Source organism: Schistocerca cancellata, chromosome 2 (assembly GCF_023864275.1).
Source record: "Schistocerca cancellata isolate TAMUIC-IGC-003103 chromosome 2, iqSchCanc2.1, whole genome shotgun sequence".
NCBI classification, from domain to species: Eukaryota; Metazoa; Arthropoda; class Insecta; order Orthoptera; family Acrididae; genus Schistocerca; species Schistocerca cancellata.
In genome coordinates, this window is record NC_064627.1 from 240,386,607 (window position 1) to 240,408,470 (window position 21,864).

A 21,864-nucleotide genomic window follows, 5' to 3' on the forward strand; every position below is an offset into this window, starting at 1 on the left:
AATACATGAAAATACACTCCTGGAAATTGAAATAAGAACACCGTGAATTCATTGTCCCAGGAAGGGGAAACTTTATTGACACATTCCTGGGGTCAGATACATCACATGATCACACTGACAGAACCACAGGCACATAGACACAGGCAACAGAGCATGCACAATGTCGGCACTAGTACAGTGTATATCCACCTTTCGCAGCAATGCAGGCTGCTATTCTCCCATGGAGACGATCGTAGAGATGCTGGATGTAGTCCTGTGGAACGGCTTGCCATGCCATTTCCACCTGGCGCCTCAGTTGGACCAGCGTTCGTGCTGGACGTGCAGACCGCGTGAGACGACGCTTCATCCAGTCCCAAACATGCTCAATGGGGGACAGATCCGGAGATCTTGCTGGCCAGGGTAGTTGACTTACACCTTCTAGAGCACGTTGGGTGGCACGGGATACATGCGGACGTGCATTGTCCTGTTGGAACAGCAAGTTCCCTTGCCGGTCTAGGAATGGTAGAACGATGGGTTCGATGACGGTTTGGATGTACCGTGCACTATTCAGTGTCCCCTCGACGATCACCAGTGGTGTACGGCCAGTGTAGGAGATCGCTCCCCACACCATGATGCCGGGTGTTGGCCCTGTGTGCCTCGGTCGTATGCAGTCCTGATTGTGGCGCTCACCTGCACGGCGCCAAACACGCATACGACCATCATTGGCACCAAGGCAGAAGCGACTCTCATCGCTGAAGACGACACGTGTCCATTCGTCCCTCCATTCACGCCTGTCGCGACACCACTGGAGGCGGGCTGCACGATGTTGGGGCGTGAGCGGAAGACGGCCTAACGGTGTGCGGGACCGTAGCCCAGCTTCATGGAGACGGTTGCGAATGGTCCTCGCCGATACCCCAGGAGCAACAGTGTCCCTAATTTGCTGGGAAGTGGCGGTGCGGTCCCCTACGGCACTGCGTAGGATCCTACGGTCTTGGCGTGCATCCGTGCGTCGCTGCGGTCCGGTCCCAGGTCGACGGGCACGTGCACCTTCCGCCGACCACTGGCGACAACATCGATGTACTGTGGAGACCTCACGCCCCACGTGTTGAGCAATTCGGCGGTACGTCCACCCGGCCTCCCGCATGCCCACTATACGCCCTCGCTCAAAGTCCGTCAACTGCACATACGGTTCACGTCCACGCTGTCGCTGCATGCTACCAGTGTTAAAGACTGCGATGGAGCTCCGTATGCCACAGCAAACTGGCTGACACTGACGGCGGCGGTGCACAAATGCTGCGCAGCTAGCGCCATTCGACGGCCAACACCGCGGTTCCTGCTGTGTCCGCTGTGCCGTGCGTGTGATCATTGCTTGTACAGCCCTCTCGCAGTGTCCGGAGCAAGTATGGTGGGTCTGACACACCGGTGTCAATGTGTTCTTTTTTCCATTTCCAGGAGTGTATAAATAGTTTTATATGGTTGTTAGTACACGTAGTCGTTACATTATTTTACAGCACCTGATAATGGGTAACTTTGTCCCGAAATAGATGGTGGTAAAAATATCACACAACCGAAAACTGCCGAGTAACGTGCTCAATTACCGTTGAATAAGTTCAGAGCATCAATATTCGAAGAAGACTGTGCGGCAATTCTGTTGCTACCATAGTTTATTCCAGTCTGGCTCCAGCTTCGGCTCTCACCTGTTACAAAACTACAGAGCGGCAAGTTAAGTTTTTATCTTTATATGTATTTTCCTCATAATATATTTATCAAATATCGTACATATTTATCTGTTTAAGAGCTTAATCTCACTTTTTTGTAACTGTAAATTCATTCTGTCTGTAGCGTAGTAGTTGCTCACTAAACAACCAGCTACATAGCTCATTAACGCATCAGTGTCCATTAGTGACACATCACGAGGATATCTGAAGTTCTGTCTAGTTTTACGGTCTACTTCTTCAGTTAGCTTGCATTTATTGTGAATCTCTCGTCCAGTACAAAGTCCCAAGCGACTGGAAAAAGGCACAGTCGATTCCAGTATATAAGAAGGGTAAAATACAGACCCGCAAAATTACTGACCAATATCTCTAACTTCTATTTGCTGCAGAATGCTTGAAAATATTCTCAGTTCCAATATAATAAATGTTCTGGGACTGAGAATTTTATGTCCATGAACCAGCTTGGTTTTTGGAAGCAGCGCGTCTTGCGAAGCTCAGCTTGCCCTTTTCTCATATGATACACTGCGAACTATGGATGAAGGGCAACAGTTAGGTTTCATATTTCTAGACTTCTGGAAAGCACTCGACACGGTGCCCCACTGCAGGCTGTTAACGAAGGTACGAGCATGTGGAATAAGTTCAGAGATATGTGAATGGCTCGAAGACCTTAAATAATAGAACCCAGTATGCTATCGTCGACGGCCAGTATTCATCAGAGACAAGCGAATCCTCAGGAAATCACCAGAGAAATATGATAGGACCGATGTTGTTCTCTATTTACATAAATTATTCGGTGGACAGGGTGGCCAGTAATTTGCGGTTTTTTCTTGATGACTCCGTGGTTTTTGGTAAGGTGTCGAAGCTGAGTGCCTGTGGAAAGATACAAGACCCCTTAGACATAATTTATAGTTGGTGTGGTGAATGGCAGTTAGCCTTAAAAGTGGAAAAATGTAAGTTAATGCTTATGAGTAGGAGGATCAAACCTGTAATGTTCGGATACAGTATTAGTAGTTTCCTGCTTGACGCAGTCAAGGCGTTTAAATACCTGGCATAACGTTGCAAAGCGATATGAGATGGAACGAGCATATGAGACTTGTGGTAGGAAAGGCGAATGGTCGACTACGGTTCATTGGGAGAATTTTAGGAAAGAGTGATGCACATCTAAAGGAGACAGGGTATAGGAGGCTGGTGCGACCTATTGTTGAGTACTGGTAGAGTGTTTGGGACACGTACCAGGTCGGATTGAAGGAAGACATCGAAGCAGTTCAGAGGCGGGCTGCTAGATTTGTTACCGGTAGATTCGAACAATACGTAAATGGTACGGATATGCTTCAGGAGCTCAAATGGAAATCCCTGAAGGCAGGCCAACGTTCTTTACGAGAAACACTGTTGAGAAAATTTAGAGAACCGGCATTTCAGGTAGACTGCAAAACAATTCTACAGAGGCCGACATACATTGCACGTAAGGACCACGAAGATACGAGAAATTTGGGCTTATACGGAGGCATATAGATAGTCATTTTCCCCTAGCTCTATTTGCGAGCGCAACATGAAAGGAAATGACTAATAGTGGTACAGGGTAACCTCTGCCAGACATCGTACGGTGGCTTGCGGAGTATCTATGTACATGTAGATCTCGAGTAGGTATCGTGGGAATATGAAACGTTAGGAACGGACAGAGCCATACAGACATTTGTCGCTCGGTCAATACACGACTGGTATATCACATAAAATCGATAATACGAGGGCAGTTCAATAAGTAATGCAACACATTTTTTTCTGAAACAGGGGTTGTTTTATTCAGCATTGAAATACACCAGGTTATTCCCCAATCTTTTAGCTACACAACACTATTTTTCAACGTAATCTCCATTCAATGCTACGGCCTTACGCCACCTTGAAATGAGGGCCTGTATGCCTGCACGGTACCATTCAACAGGTCGATGTCGGAGCCAACGTCGTACTGCATCAATAACTTCTTCATCATCCGCGTAGTGCCTCCCACGGATTGCGTCCTTCATTGGGCCAAACATATGGAAATCCGACGGTGCGAGATCGGGGCTGTAGGGTGCACGAGGAAGAACAGTCCACTGAAGTTTTGTGAGCTCCTCTCGGGTGCGAAGACTTGTGTGAGGTCTTGCGTTGTCATGAAGAAGGAGAAGTTTGTTCAGATTTTTGTGCCTACGAACACGCTGAAGTCGTTTCTTCAATTTCTGAAGAGTAGCACAATACACTTCAGAGTTGATCGTTTGACCATGGGGAAGGACATCGAACAGAATAACCCCTTCAGCGTCCCAGAAGACTGTAACCATGACTTTACCGGCTGAGGGTATGGCTTTAAACATTTTCTTGGTATGGGAGTGGGTGTGGCGCCACTCCATTGATTGCCGTTTTGTTTCAGGTTGGAAGTGATGAACCCATGTTTCATCGCCTGTAACAATCTTTGACAAGAAATTGTCACCCTCAGCCACATGACGAGCAAGCAATTCCGCACAGATGGTTCTCCTTTGCTCTTTATGGTGTTCGGTTAGACAACGACGGACCCAGCGGGAACAAACCTTTGAATATCCCAACTGGTGAACAATTGTGACAGAACTACCAACAGAGATGTCAAGTTGAGCACTGAGTTGTTTGATGGTGATCCGTCGATCATCTCGAACGAGTGTGTTCGCACGCTCCGCCATTGCAGGAGTCACAGCTGTGCACGGCCGGCCCGCACGCGGGAGACCAGACAGTCTTGCTTGACCTTGCGGCGATGATGACACACGCTTTGCCCAACGACTCACCGTGCTTTTGTCCACTGCCAGATCACCGTAGACATTCTGCAAGCGCCTATGAATATCTGAGATGCCCTGATTTTCCGCCAAAAGAAACTCGATCACTGCCCGTTGTTTGCAACGCACATCCGTTACAGACGCCATTTTAACAGCTCCGTACAGCACTGCCACCTGTCGGAAGTCAATGAAACTATACAAGACGAAGCGGGAATGTTTGAAAATATTCCACAAGAAATTTCCAGTTTTTTCAACCAAAATTGGCCGAGAAAAAAAATGTGTTGCATTACTTATTGAACTGCCCTCGTATATACGATGTACCCTCCGTCTTGCACTGTTCGGAGGCTTTCTGCATATACAGAGTGAACCAGAGCTCCACCGACAAACTTTCAGTTACCTTTTGAGTATTTTTGTGTAAGAGACCCATACTCTCCAGTGACTCGATAAGGAGCCACTGCCTTTCTTTTGATTTCTTCCAATAATTTATTTTGTATCTGTACTGCACTGAAAACAGCGCACAACAGTGCAAGTGTCGACTGCGTATCCATGTGTCTTTTGTTCGGAAACAGGCTTCCTCCAATGAGTCACGCTACTTGCTATTTTGAACAGTAATATCCACTTTAATTTTCGTCCTGGAGCCTGCAATCAGTGCTACTCAATTTCGTCTCGGTTTTGCTTCTTCGGCAGTATCAGTTGTACGTGAAAAGTGATACACAAGAAACAGAGGACACTCGAACGCGCAGGAGAAGAACTTCAGTGGAGGGGGAGAAGTACTTCCGCGTCGTAGACAAGCAAAGGCTTAGAGACTTAACGCATATAAATTAGAAAATGTAAGCCGATTTATTTTAGAAACATAGCCATGGGAAACGTGTAATTTGGTCGTATACAGTAGTTTCACCGTTAAACAAATGTTCAAATGTGTGTGAAATCTTATGGGAGGTAACTGCTAAGGTCATCAGCCCCTAAACTTACACACTGCTTAACCTAAATTATCCTAAGGACAAACACACACACCCATACCCGAGGGAGGACTCGAACCTCCGCCGGGACCAGCCGCACAGTCCATGACTGTAGCGCCTGAGACCGCTCGGCTACACTGTTAAAAAGGTATTCACAGGTCTTTAGAGCATTTGCAGACACAGTTTCACTTTTTCAAATAGTACAGTTCATCGTTTGACACATTCATTGTCTCTATTTCCACACACATTCGAAAAATGCTCCAACCTACATTTCTTCATTTTCAGCAGCCGTGTCTGCTTCACTTCCACTCTCAGTGTCAGTTGATTCACTCCCATCTTTACCTACGGAATCAGTATACCTTCAGTCACTATGCCTCTCAGGATTCGAGTCTGTATCAGTTCTCACATTTATTAAGATCTCCAATGCTTGGCCCAGTAAGCCGTCACTTGAAAAATACTGCTTTTCGATTCTGCTGATGTGCTCTCATCGTTTCTGCCAGTCTCCTTTCGCTATGGAAGCAAGTTTTTCCTCTGTAAGTGTTAACAACGTGTCCAATATGAATGCATATTACGTTCAGAAACGCTATTCTTCACTTTCGCTCATGTCAGCTCTATAGGATTCAGTAGACTGCTGCAGTGGCTTCGGGGTACCTTTAGTACCAGAACATCCCTCCGCCGACCGACGCCTGCCAGTGGCACTATTCCGAACGTTGCAGGCGCCGCCGGTTGTAGGAAGGCAACACACTATCGTATCAACAGAAGCCTTTGCGCCAGCAAGGCGTGAGTCAACGTCATCAGTCTATACGGAAGGCCACGTAGGAAAACAGCATTCATCGAAATTCCGAAAATGACGCTGCAGGACCGTGTCGTAAGAGGAAAAAGAACTGATTCTGCAGGACGCCGGTCATGAGGTCGACCCATTGCCAATATCTGCACCTCTGAAGAGTGAACGGTGGGGAGGGCGGAGTCAGTCTGTCCTCTGCGGTGAACAGTGATCAGCAAGAAGATTCAAGTGCAGGCTGCAAAGCGGATAAGTCCCTTCCCATCAACGACCTCATGGAACATGAACAGATTTCCGCGCCCACATCGTGGACCGAGGATACTGAGACAGCAGAATCCGGATACAGGGCCCGCTGACGTCTGACCAACACCGGCAGGGCCGCGGTAGGCGTGGTGTGATGTCACTCGCGTTGCCCGCTTCTCTCCACCATCACCATGGATACCCATGCCTCACCACCGCACCGCCAGGCTTATCGCTTGGCCACGATGAATATCAACATGGTTAGCTGCTCTGCCAAAATACAACTCGTGAGAGAAACAACACGATATACACTCCTGGAAATTGAAATAAGAACACCGTGAATTCATTGTCCCAGGAAGGGGAAACTTTATTGACACATTCCTGGGGTCACATACATCACATGATCACACTGACAGAAGCACAGGCACATAGACTCAGGCAACAGAGCATGCACAATGTCGGCACTAGTACAGTGTATATCCACCTTTCGCAGCAATGCAGGATGCTATTCTCCCATGGAGACGATCGTAGAGATGCTGGATGTAGTCCTGTGGAACGGCTTGCCATGGCATTTCCACCTGGCGCCTCAGTTGGACCAGCGTTCGTGCTGGACGTGCAGACCGCGTGAGACGACGCTTCATCCAGTCCCAAACATGCTCAATGAGGGACAGATCCGGAGATCTTGCTGGCCAGGGTAGTTGACTTACACCTTCTAGAGCACGTTGGGTGGCACGGGATACATGCGGACGTGCATTGTCCTGTTGGAACAGCAAGTTCCCTTGCCGGTCTAGGAATGGTAGAACGATGGGTTCGATGACGGTTTGGATGTACCGTGCAATATTCAGTGTCCCCTCGACGATCACCAGTGGTGTACGGCCAGTGTAGGAGATCGCTCCCCACACCATGATGCCGGGTGTTGGCCCTGTGTGCCTCGGTCGTATGCAGTCCTGATTGTGGCGCTCACCTGCACGGCGCCAAACACGCATACGACCACCATTGGCACCAAGGCAGAAGCGACTCTCATCGCTGAAGACGATACGTCTCCATTCGTCCCTCCATTCACGCCTGTCGCGACACCACTGGAGGCGGGCTGCACAATGTTGGGGCGTCAGCGGAAGACGGCCTAACGGTGTGCGGGACCGTAGCCCAGCTTCATGGAGACGGTTGCGAATGGTCCTCGCCGATACCCCAGGAGCAACAGTGTCCCTAATTTGCTGGGAAGTGGCGGTGCGGTCCCCTATGGCACTGCGTAGGATCCTACGGTCTTGGCGTGCACCCGTGCGTCGCTGCGGTCCGGTCCCAGGTCGACGGGCACGTGCACCTTCCGCCGACCACTGGCGACAACATCGATGTACTGTGGAGACCTCACGCCCCACGTGTTGAGCAATTCGGCGGTACGTCCACCCGGCCTCCCGCATGCACACTATACGCCCTCGCTCAAAGTCCGTCAACTGCACATACGGCTCACGTCCACGCTGTCGCGGCATGCTACCAGTGTTAACGACTGCGATGGAGCTCCGTATGCCACGGCAAACTGGCTGACACTGACGGCGGCGGTGCACAAATGCTGCGCAGCTAGCGCCATTCGACGGCCAACACCGCGGTTCCTGGTGTGTCCGCTGTGCCGTGCGTGTGATCATTGCTTGTACAGCCCTCTCGCAGTGTCCGGAGCAAGTATGGTGGGTCTGACACACCGGTGTCAATGTGTTCTTTTTTCCATTTCCAGGAGTGTATATACTAAGATGGTATCTGCTCTTTCGTACATGTCCGAAAGAACTGATACCATCAGTGACCATGCAGCTCGTTAGAATGAAATTACAATGAAATGAAACCCTCAGCTGCTTACAGGCGTTGACATACATCAACGGGGACAGATGAAAATGTGTGTCTCTACCGGGAGTCAATCCCGGGATCTCCTTTCGGTCATGTCTTTCCCCGTTGACGTATTTCGTTGTAATTTTATTCTAACGAGCTGCATGATCACCGATGGTATCTGTTCTTTCGGAAACCGAAAGAACAGATACCATCTAAATATATATATAGTTAAGGCTCACTGGCCACTTGACCATCTTCTTCTTCTGTGCTAACGCACAAACAGTTCCCGAACTCTTGCGGAAATCGACAACGCGCCGCGAGTAATGAGTATAATGGGCGGGGGTGCTACGAATGTAGTGCGGGACAATACGTTGAGAATATGGGTTTCGCGGGATGCGTACCAGAGATAAATCCCTGCAGTCGCGCTATCCTCTGTGTCCTCTGTGGCTCAGACGGATAGAGCGTCTGCCATATAAGCATGCGATCCCGCGTTCGAGTCCTGGTCGGGGCACACATTTTCATCTGACCCCGTTGACGTATGTCAAGGCATGTAAGCAGCTTAGGGTGTTCATTTCATTGTAAGAAACAACACGAGCCACAGGAGTCGACTCTGCATTCCTGCAAGAACTGTGAACGATCGCACTCCCTCACTTCTATGGTTACGTAAGATATGTGAGAGTGCGTGACGGTATCAAAGCTACTAAATCTCGTATCTTCCCTCCGCACAACGATTAGCGGTAACGGCATTGGACAACCGATTGATGAATGATTATGCACCGTCGGTCACAACCGAACGTCGGCATAGGCCAGGTTAGACAAATGGCTCTGAGCAATATGGGACTTAACTGCTGAGTTGATCAGTCCCCTAGAACTTAGAACTACTTAAACCTAACTAACCTAAGGACACCAGATACATCCATGCCCGAGGCAGGATTCGAACCTGCGACCGTAGTAGTCGCGCGGTTCCAGACTGTAGCGCCTAGAACCGCTCAGCCACCACGGCCGGCTAGGCCAGGTTAGACTCCACTGACATCGCCCCATTTTACTAGGACGGTATTGCGTCCTTCATACCAAGGACCAAATTTCGTACTATAGGGCTTGTCCTGAACTGAGTTTGATGATTCACGATCTTCACTTGTGTGACACATGGGATACTCGGTGACAGCTCTGGACACATGAACCTTATCAGTTACTCGACGGGCCAAATGTATCGCATATGTGTGTCACAAGGTCTTGCACAGGGAGTGGTGGCCGCCTAACTACGGCCTCTAGCCTTCTCTGATCACGTGGGCAATATCTGTAAATGCACCTCCAACCTCAACAACTATGGCATGCTAACGGCTTTTGAACGTAACGCATCTCTAGGACACGGACTGCTGTCGGACGTCACCGTAACGTGAAACATCTGTGAACGATGTCATTCTCGATATCACTTTGGTGTGGTGGCACCTCTGCGCCAACCGAGTAATCCGCAATACGCTTATGCAGTTTGAAAAGGACACCGGCCGTGTGGCACCAGCAGACCCTGAACATTTACTGTGCTCAGGGACCTCGACGCTCTACCCCCCTTAGCCGTGCAGGCAACGACATCGACACAGAATCAAGGCTGACGTACTATCGTTGATGAAGGACCGATTAGATGACGACACTAGCCAAGGGCCGCAGGGGCACCCCCATGCATCACATTATGGCAGACATGCACCAATACCACGACAGTTAGACGCCTGTGCTTCCGAAGTAACTGTATTGAAAGCCATGGAGAAACATTATCGTTATCTTTACCGGGAAAGAACCTTAGATGACGAGCCCGCTGCGGAACCTATTACGAGAGACGACATCGACACGGCAAGAGCGACAGCATTAATGGAGGACGTGTCGTCTGAGGAGCTGGGGGATGCCTTGGACAAAGGTGTGATGAACTAATTTCCAATCGAGATTTACCACACTTTCATGGTGGCCTGCTGGGTTGCAATGTTGCGAGACGTCATGCATTATACGTCCTGCTTTAGTCGAAAGACTTTCCATACCAGTGCACATGTCAGCGGGAGGACAATCGGTAAATACCCTAACTATCGTCCACTTGCAGTGCTGAAAGCCGGCTAAAAGGTCTTCACTAGGCTTTTGCCAGGCCACGTTAAGAAGAGTTTGCTAATGAACATCATCCCAGAAGGGAGGTCGCAGGGCTGAGATTCCACCACACAGATCGCCACGGTTGATTGCAGGGATTTAGTAGCGATCGCCTTGACGTGCCGCGTGAGAGCAGCAACTGACTCCATCGATCTCAATCCGCCGCACAGTAGAGTGCACCATAACTTCGTCCTACAGGTGATGGATCGTACGGGATTTCCCCCGATCATCGACATGCAGTAGGGATTTCTGGTAAAGCCATCTTTTAGGTCCAGGTCAATGGACGAACGGTGGGTCCGCAACATATTAAGAGTCCTCTACGACATGTTCCTCCCTTCCTACCTACTTTTATGCAACTACTCGGAGGTTTCAACCACAGGCTAGCTGGCATCACCCTATGGGTCATCAAATGTGTGTGAAATGCTATGCCGGCCGCTGTGACCGAGCGGTTCTAGGCGCTTCGGCTCGGAACCGTGCTGCTGCTACGGTCGCAGGTTTGAATCCTTCTATATGTGTGTGTGAAATCGTATGGGACTTAACTGCTAACTTCATCAGTCCCTAAGGTTACACACTACTTAACCTAAATTATCCTAAGAAGGAACACACACACCCATGCCCGAGGGAGGACTCGAACCTCCGCCGGGACCTGCCGCACAGTCCATGACTGAAGCGCCTGAGACCGCTCGGCTAATCCCGCGTGGCTATGGGACATCAACTTCCACTATAAGATGTGGAACACGAAAGGAAGCGGCTATAGTGGTACAGGGTAATCGCCGCCAAGCACCATACGGTGGCTTACGGAGTATGTTTGTAGAAATAGACGTAGATGTAACACCGTGTTACCATGTTCGGTTAAAATATTTTCTATTTTATAGGTAATGTGGCCTGGTATGTTAGTTTTGACCAGTGAATACAACTAGAGCCTCAGCATATCTACTCGGTAGAAAATCGTCCTTCATGCCAGGATGGACAGACGATAATTTGCTTTCGAAACAGTTTTCAAAAGATCCTCCGGTGAACTGTCACTCCATCCGTACGACGATAAGTGACAAACGTGACGCATGCCCCGTCCATGTAAATGACTGAACGACACGTTTGTAGGCTCAGATGTTTTTAAGTAAGCAATCCGCTTTACCCTGATAATACTAAGTTCCTGGAGAACTAAGTATTCGCTGTCTCCTTCCACCTATCCTACAGTGTGAAGAATTTTACGAAGTGTGTTAGAGAGCTTTCAAAATTTATTTAAATTTTAAATTTTTATGAATTTCCCTTAAAGGGGATCTTTTCTATCTGTAAAGCAGAAATTATTCGCCACACTGCGAAAGATTTGCTTATTACAATTGTCTAAACTGCCTTTTCAAGATATTCGGTGATTTTCCTCATGAGTTGTTGAAAATGCCGAGAATTTACCTGCCTGGACGCTTTCCATTTCCATTTCGATTCGCCGAAAGAAATTAAACAATACACCAGTTGCTTCGGACACTCGCTTCAATGTGGGTTTTCATTTCAATGGAGCACCTAGCACATTAATTGTTCGTAAACTGGTTAGACATTTGCAACTACTTCGCGCGTTAGTCTTTTAAGAACTTTGTCATTGTACTTGTTTTGTACCGGTGGCCTCTTAAACTTCGCATGTGTTCTCCTACATTGTTTGCTAGTGGACCACACTGCATGACTCGATGCAACACGCCCGACGCTAGTGATCTACTGAATAGGGCCTACTGCGCATCTTGTTTCGGCGTTCATGTCTGTTTGCATGAACTGCATTATGGATAGGTTTACTGAGGGGAAGCTGGCCAATATTCACCTCGTTTGTGGTGTCAATAAATACAATGGGAGAGCAAAACAATGACGCTGCGCGGGATGTTCTGTGAGCGAAGCCAAGCGCGTCACAGTACTTTTGCATCTGTACGTCGCGATTTCGTGCTGCACGTTTCGGTGACTCCGTATTAGATTGACTGCCGTGAAGGTAATTTCACAGAAAAAAATCTAACTGGGGACACAAACAGAGTATGTCACAATTACATTATTACGATGTAGCGAACCATCGGATAGCACCGGCCTCTTATCCAAGATACTCCACCCATGAACACCCTCACCACGTTTGTCGATGGTTTTCTGGTTGACTCTGTATACGTAGCTTCTGGTGTAAATTGTTTCGGATGTGACGCACACAAACGTCACTTATAAAGGGTCAGCTGACATGAAAGAAAGAAAACACACCTTCGTGTCAGCATTAGGAAGCTTGCCGAAGAGTTCAATCGAAACAATGGCGAAGATTACCGCATGGGCAATGTTTCTCTAGTCTTGCGAACCTCAATGGTGCGGCGAGATGCTGCCTGACTTACAAACATCGTTATTGAATGGCGTCGTCTGAGATGTCATTACCGACCAACACCTCGGTGCAGGTACGGAGATACTGAAGTATGGATCAGCGCGCTGGAAGCCGACCAATTGGCCCAGCCTTCGCACTCTGGCGTAGTAAGCAATCCCGCAGATCTGGTTCTTCTGTATTCACTTTTTCAATAGGTGCACTGAAATGAAATGGGTGAATTCAATGAAGATGCATTGACACCATTGATGTAGGCAAAATTATTATTTATTCCTGCCACTATTCCGTTTAACGCTAGGAGTTTACCGATTTCGGTCGTTATGGGCTATTTCAGATCTTTTAACCTTAGTTTCGGTGTAAGACGTGAACTTCATCGCAATGTATGATTTCCCGAACATTAAAATACTGAGCAGTTACTTTAATCTTGAGGTAGGCATACATGACAATGACACTACAGCTAAGCAGAAAAGATCTGAAACTGTTCATGACAGCCCGAACCGATAATTGCCAAGATTAAATGCAATTCTGAGTGTACTAAATAGTTACAATTTTCCAACAGTTCCTTCATCTCTCTACAGACGTTATGTCTGTCATTGCCAGTGGAGAAAGCCGCCTTGACCAGGTGTTTATTTATAGCTGCGCGTCCACGCTCGTACCACGCAGTGTGTGGCCTTGCGCTTAATGTTTATTACGTCATATCACCTGAACAAAGTGTCGCACAGTGATCTAATATTGCATATGCATTCCGCTACACGTGTTCATACTGTCTGTAAAATGTGCTGCGAATAAAGTTAGTAGCATAGAAGTAATCAATATGAAGGTCGTGCCTTTGGAGACATAAGGGCGGGTAAGTTTCGCTCTCTAGAAATTTCTCGAACATTCCAGAAAATTCGAGAGTATTCGAGAACTTTCCAGGACATTCGAAAGTATTCGAGAGTATTCCACAACATTCCAGAATGTTACGTAATGTCCCACAATGATTCGGGATCTTCTGGAATGTTCGGCAATAGCCTGGAACATTCTAAAAGATTTCAGAATGTTCAGGAACATCCCGGAATATCCCAGATCGTTGTGGGACTTTCCAGAACACTTTCGGATGTGTGGGACGTTCTGGACCATAGTGGAACATTCGAAGCCTTTTTTATATGTTCTGTAATTCGTCACTTGTGGGACTACCCATTGATAGGCCGTTGCTTTATACAGTATACGCCCACCAACGGGTAGCCCCTTCAGTGGCGAGTTCCAGAACATTCCACAGTGTTCTGGAATGATCCGTAATGATCTGAGATGTTCCTGGATTTCCCGAACATTCTGGGATTATTCCGTATGTTCCAGACTATCGCTGAACGTACCAGAACATCCCGGATCGTTGTGGAACATCCCGGAACATTGTGGAATGTTGCGGAATGTTCTCGAATACTCTTTAATGTTCTGGAATGTTCTAGAAATTTCTAGAGGGCGAAACTTCACAGCCCTTATATCTTCAAAAGGAAGCCCTTCTAGTAAAATCGGGAAACTTCTTCATGGATGGGGGACAGAGGTTTTCCACACCATGTAACACCCTTGATCGTACCGGGACTCGTTTATGGGTTTCAGTGGCATGCACATTGTACACTTACATTTACTGATTATTATTATCGTTATTATTATTATTATTATTATTATTATTATTATTATTATTACTATTAAGGGGTGAGTAAAAAGGATCCGTTCGACGGCCGTACAGTTAGCAATATGTATGACAATCAGGTGAAATCACTGTGAGCATTGGGGGCAACCATCTCACTGACGATCCAGGTTTAAAATGCCCGTTTGGTAAAACACCGTATCCTGCTGCGTGAAGCAGTCCATAACAGCCTGTTGCACGTCCTCGTCTGACATGAATCACCCTTCGAGGTCTTTTTTTAAGGACCGAAGGCGTGATAATCCCAGAGGGAGAGATCAGAATTATAGGGTAGGTTCTCGAGTGTTTCCCACCAGAATTAGCGTAAGTTCGGCGTAACCCCCAGATGGACCGGTGTCTTGTGTGGAATCGCGAACTAGGCGCACCATTACATAATGGAGGTTTTCGACGTACATGCTGCTCCATGCAGATTATCCATTCTCCAATGGATCTTTACAGGTGTTTGTCCTTCGGTAGCCAAGAAAAGGATAACAGCTCGTTGGTTCTGTCTGGACGCATTTGGCAATAACGTCGCCATAGTTCATGTTTCCACATTCACCACATGCACATAAGAAAGATACGATTTTTACTCTAATTCCTTGCCTGTATGTCAGTTCAAATATACCGGTGTCTGAGTGGCGTAAAGTTTCTCATACGTTACAGTGAAGCCCTTAAACGATAACTTTTCGATCGCCCCTTGTATTACTATTATAAGAATAAACACAGCAAATGAAATCACTTTGCCAGACTCAGTATTTTATAACTAGTCGTAGAGCTTGAAACGGTCTAGAAGTGTGTGGTATATCGGCGGATGTTTCATTCAGATTCTAGTAAAGTACAAAGGGCGTTCAAAAAATTCGGCACAGTCATCTCTAATTTTTTGTTTTTTGCACGAGGAGAATGAAGTTTTTGTGAACATACTTGGAACATTAATCTATACACTGAGCCTACTCAATATAGCCTGCATCAGCTGTGACGCATCTGGCTCAACGTTCTTTCCATGATCTAAATGCACTTTGGTAAAATTGTAAGGATTGACATTTACACCATCGCTTGGCACAGGAACTAAGGTCTTTAGCACTATCAAATGTTTTAGCCCGCAGATGGGCCTCCAGACGACCAAAGAGGTAAAAATCAGACAGAGCCAACTCCAGACATTAGGGTGGGTCAGGAACAATTTTCCAACCCATTTTCATGATTTTCTCCTACATCATAAGGGCTGTATGGGGTTTGGAATTGTCATGGTGTAGTCTGATGAGTTGTGTCTGAAGCTATTTTCTGTGGGTCTTGATGGCACGTCGCAGATTGTCCAATGACAAACTGTCCAGATTAGTTGTGGAGCCAGGTTCCAAAAAGTCAATAAAAATGACACTACACTGATCCCAGAAGAAGGAGGCCATCACCTTTCGGTCTGCCGTTCGTGAAAGTCTTGGTCTCTTATTCCGAGGGAACCTGGATGACGCCACTCCATGGATTGGGTTTTGCTCTCACGTTCGGACAAAAACAACCGTGTTTTATCCTGGGTAATGACGCCGCCAAAACACTGTTCCCACTCTTCAGTGAAGGTCTTCATGAGACCCTCGCACACATTCTTCCTCATCGTTTCCATTTCTCTTGTCAAAAATCTAGGCACCCAATGCGCAGAGATTTTTCTGTACCCTACTGACTGTACCTGAGACACTACATTACTGAATGACAAACGAGTTATTTCAGCAAGCTGCCGTGTCGTCACAGATGATTCGATCAATGGTCTCCTTATTCACATCACTCACTGCCATCGATGGTCGATCGCATCGTCCATTGTCCGGTAGAGAGATATCACCTTCGGCTGGGCGGGTTATGTACAGTTTTTCGTTCGTTATACTGCTCAACATTGAATGTCCGCCTACCTCAGTACGGCGTCCGCTCTGTGTCCCTTTTCTCTGCAAATGTAGATACTGACTAGACGTCGAAAAAGCAGCGTTGAAGATAGACGTCGCCTAATATCTATCCTGCGAAGTTCGCGTAAACTCTAGTAGTATTTCAGGTCCTGCAATCTCTCTTTTATCGGGTAATATGATGCATTTGACTGAAATAAGTGTCCAAAAATTTTCAGGCTCGTAAAGTTTATTGCTGAATAACAAGAGTTTATGAACTACCAAGTCCGCATTAAGTGAAAACCTATTCTATCATTGTTATTGCTCAGACAAACAAAAAACTTCACACACAATGGAGTCAGAATTTTACACAAGTCCGACCCGATTGAAGACGCGATCTCACAGTCACAAATCCGCTGCTGTAAATAAGATTCATATTCGGTCCTTCTCAATGGATTTCTTTAAAAGAAACTGCTCGCCAAATACTCAATAAATGATTACAGATTAGATTAGATTAGTTTTTCGTTCCATAGATCTGTGCTGAGGAGATCCTCGTGGATGTGGAACATGTCAATTTTTTAAAGCTGAAATAACAATACTAATAGTATGAGTATATACAATACATCATTTTTAAAGCTGAAATAACAATACTAATGGTATGAGTATATACCATACATCATTTGTTTCTATTAAGAAATTCGTCAATGGAGTAGAAGGATTTCACCACTAGTAAGTCTTCGAGATTCCTTTTAAACTAATCTTTATTTGTAACTAAATTTTTTATGTGTGCTGGCAAATTATTTTATATAAGTGTTCCTGAGTAGTGGACCCCTTTTTGAACTAAAGTAAGTGCTTTTAAGTCCTTGTGCAGATCATTTTTGTTCCTGGTATCGTACGTATGAACAGGGCTCTTTGTTGGAAAAAGAGATATATTATTTAGGACAAATTTCATTAATGAGTAAATATACTGAGAGGCAGTAGTTAGTATACCCAGTTCTTTGAAGAGGTTTCTACAGGACGTCTGTGAATTTACTCCATAAATAATACGTGTTACACGCTTTTGGGCGTATTATTTGTGGAGTAAATTCACAACAGAATACGCCACGTGGAATGGAGTAAATTCACAACAGAATACACCACGTGGAATGTTCACAAAGACTGAAAGTTCAGTGCTCGTAATTTTCCAAGAAAACAGTTGAAAAACTCCGAAATGTCATCAAACTGTCTGTAAATGCAACGGCTTTCATTACGACTCGTTTTAAGCGTCCGGCACTCAATAATTGTTCATCTTACACGTAATGAACACTGAGACATTTAACATGACTTCTGAGCACTCGTAGCTGGCGAGCGACTGTCCCGAGACTCTCTCACTCGCAGCATATCTAACTAGTTGTGCGTGGGAACTACTTAATTCTGATTGGCTGATCACTCTGACTGACAAATCAGAATGATCCTTCGAGATCATTCTCGTGGAAAAGCTCGCCTAAGCCAACCACTACTCAGAAAGGCATTTGCGTCTTCCAAAATGCAAACACTAACACTATGTTTAATACATCAAAACGAAATCAAAATTAATCTTCAAAATAATGCAGAAAACTATTGCACTTTAAACTGATATTCTGGCTGCCTTCTTACAAAAGCAAACACCCCTAGACATACGTCATCAGCATTGTGGGTAAATTACATAGTTCTCACATTCCAGTTACGTAATGTTGTACATTATACACTCCTGGAAATGGAAAAAAGAACACATTGACACCGGTGTGTCAGACCCACCATACTTGCTCCGGACACTGCGAGAGGGCTGTACAACCAATGATCACACGCACGGCACAGCGGACACACCAGGAACCGCGGTGTTGGCCGTCGAATGGCGCTAGCTGCGCAGCATTTGTGCACCGCCGCCGTCAGTGTCAGCCAGTTTGCCGTGGCATACGGAGCTCCATCGCAGTCTTTAACACTGGTAGCATGCCGCGACAGCGTGGACGTGAACCGTATGTGCAGTTGACGGACTTTGAGCGAGGGCGTATAGTGGGCATGCGGGAGGCCGGGTGGACGTACCGCCGAATTGCTCAACACGTGGGGCGTGAGGTCTCCACAGTACATCGATGTTGTCGCCAGTGGTCGGCGGAAGGTGCACGTGCCCGTCGACCTGGGACCGGACCGCAGCGACGCACGGATGCACGCCAAGACCGTAGGATCCTACGCGGTGCCGTAGGGGACCGCACCGCCACTTCCCAGCAAATTAGGGACACTGTTGCTCCTGGGGTATCGGCGAGGACCATTCGCAACCGTCTCCATGAAGCTGGGCTACGGTCCCGCACACCGTTAGGCCGTCTTCCGCTCACGCCCCAACATCGTGCAGCCCGCCTCCAGTGGTGTCGCGACAGGCGTGAATGGAGGGACGAATGGAGACGTGTCGTCTTCAGCGATGAGAGTCGCTTCTGCCTTGGTGCCAATGATGGTCGTATGCGTGTTTGGCGCCGTGCAGGTGAGCGCCACAATCAGAACTGCATACGACCGAGGCACACAGGGCCAACACCCGGCATCATGGTGTGGGGAGCGATCTCCTACACTGGCCGTACACCACTGGTGATCGTCGAGGGGACACTGAATATTGCACGGTACATCCAAACCGTCGTCGAACCCATCGTTCTACCATTCCTAGACCGGCAAGGGAACTTGCTGTTCCAACCGGACAATGCACGTCCGCATGTATCCCGTGCCACCCAACGTGCTCTAGAAGGTGTAAGTCAACTACCCTGGCCAGCAAGATCTCCGGATCTGTCCCCCATTGAGCATGTTTGGGACTCGATGAAGCGTCGTCTCACGAACGTCCAGCACGAACGCTGGTGCAACTGAGGCGCCAGGTGGAAATGGCATGGCAAGCCGTTCCACAGGACTACATCCAGCATCTCTACGATCGTCTCCATGGGAGAATAGCAGCCTGCATTGCTGCGAAAGGTGGATATACACTGTACTAGTGCCGACATTGTGCATGCTCTGTTGCCTGTGTCTATGTGCCTGTGGTTCTGTCAGTGTGATCATGTGATGTATCTGACCCCAGGAATGTGTCAATAAAGTTTCCCCTTCCTGGGACAATGAATTCACGGTGTTCTTATTTCAATTTCCAGGAGTGTATAGTATTGAATATTTTCTTATGCTCCCGTACACACTCTCATTCATTCTCATTTATTTACACAACAACATAATAAACAGATACTGATTTTTTCGGAATTTTTATACTACAAATTGAAGAATAATTATAGTTTTGAAAATAAAAATCCAAAGTAAATGATTTGATGTATTGAGAATTCTGTGAATGATTTCAAATGGTACCAAAAGACAAACTGTAATCGTTCCTAACTGAATTTTTCACCCTGAGTGTCGGTTTGGTGGGTTTTGGGCAATTTTCTGAATCTCCGAAACTATTATATGTACAGCTTTGAAATTTGGAGGAGATCTTCTTCTGAATATAAATAAATGGTACACCAGTTTTGAAAATAAACCGTTTATATTTAATATGATTTATTTATATTCGAAGGGGACCCGCCAGGGTAGCCGAGAGCGCTAACACGCTGCTTCCTGGACTCGGGTAGGCGCGCCGGCCCCGGGTCGAATCCTCCCGGCGGATTAACGACCACGGCCGGTGTGCCGGGCAGCCTGGATGTGGTTTTTGGGCGATTTTCCATTTCCGACTTGGTGAATACCGGGCTGGTCCCCACGTCCCGCCTCGTTTACACGACTCGCAGACATTTGAAACACATTCACACTATTTCACAATTTACACAAGACGCAGACAGCTGGCGTACACTAATTCCGTCCCAGGGGTTATGGGGTTGCGGCAGGAAGGTCATCCGGCCAACCCTACCAGTTAACCATGCCAAATCCGTACTTAACCCGGCTGACCCTGCGCCCATTGCGGGAGAGGCAGTAGCCAAAGAAAGGAGAAAATAATTTAGATTCGTAGGGGGTATGAATATACGGTCGTTCGAAGTGACACAGAAGCCCGTTCTTACGCTGATTAGTAGCGACAGATGTGCTATGAGTCATGCTCAAGACACAAGTTTGCAGCATCCTGTACTTTCACCGGTCTCCAAGTCTAGGTATCTTACTGCAATAAACGCTGTCCCATAATAACTTGCGACGTCACACACCTTCTTTAAACCCCTGCAACCACCGCTGGATACTGCTCCGATCCACTGTGTCCTCCCCATAAACAGGGAGCACCGTCTTGTCAATCGATGTAGGAGAGTCATCGCCAGTCTTGAAGAGGAACTCCATCACCGACCGTTGTCGCAACCTGACCTCTACTTCACGGTTCGTCATGGCTCACCAGTAAATAAATGAAAATACTTTTACACACCAACTTATAGCCAAATGTTCCAAATATTTTCACAAAAAAATTCATTCTCCTCCTTCAAAAAATAAAAAAATTGGAGTAGACTGTGCAAAACGTTTTGAACGCCCTTTTCACGTTCTTGTAGCTGGCTGATGAATATTTTAATCATTCCAGTGGATTTAAAACGCCCACTAGCATCTTCTAGCCCTGCTCCAAGTCTGCTGAGAACCATTTTAAGTGGTTTACATTGAGCCAAGGTAGGCGTCATTGTTGTCACATGTCATCATGCTATGCCAAAAATAACGCACTGAGTGAGCTTTTTGCAACAGTTTGAGATATGGTGAGCATTGCCCTGGAAATAAATAAAAATAGATACAATTTTCTGGTTCCGACTAAGGCTTTCGGGAGATTTCCCATGGTCATGAGTGCAACAGAAAAAAATAACAAAATCAAGATTTTCTTAATTATATTTTTCTACGTAAAATCACGCAGATGGTGTCTTTACCACTTTCGACTTCTTAGTAAGTTAACATACAGTGAATTTGTTACATAGTAACTCATCTAAATACTACAGAGTCACTGTTGCACTCCTAAATTAGTATGCCTATCCTGTGTGAGACAGCAAGGCTACTAACAGACGAATCAGGAAGTGGTCTTTCATCGGCGATAGCCCAATTATTTTCCTTCTTTGCGTGAGATTAAACGGAAAAACAAATACAAACTACCATGTCCCCAGACAAAACACTCTGGTGTCACTGCTCCATCATTCTTTCAAACAGCGTTCCTGCATTGATAAGTTGCTGCGCATTTCGTACTCCCAAGAGATTTGAGCCTACTGAATAAATACACAACATTGGAGAATGGTCATTACAACTCTGATTGCTCATGTAAAATTTATCCACGCATTTCAGAATACCAGGCCGCATTGATCGAATATATCCGAAGCGTTAGTGCAGCTGTATCACTGTGACTGAACAAAGGTTGAGATATGCATTGCTGCAACGAATTATCTATCAGTCTGCTTGAACTAAAGGTGAGATGTGCATTGCTGGAGCCAATTAATATCCTACTTTATTCACGAGACATGCAATATAATTCAAGGAAGAAATACGAAAAACTGATCTGTCGGAGTGTCTGTTTTAGAAACATAAAATGTTTTCTTTCATAATGTCCTGATGATAATGATTTATAAGATTTTCAAGGAGCTCCCGACTAAAATATTACACAAATTAGTACTTTTAAATATAAAAATTTCAAACAGTTTCGTTAGGTGCTTTCTGG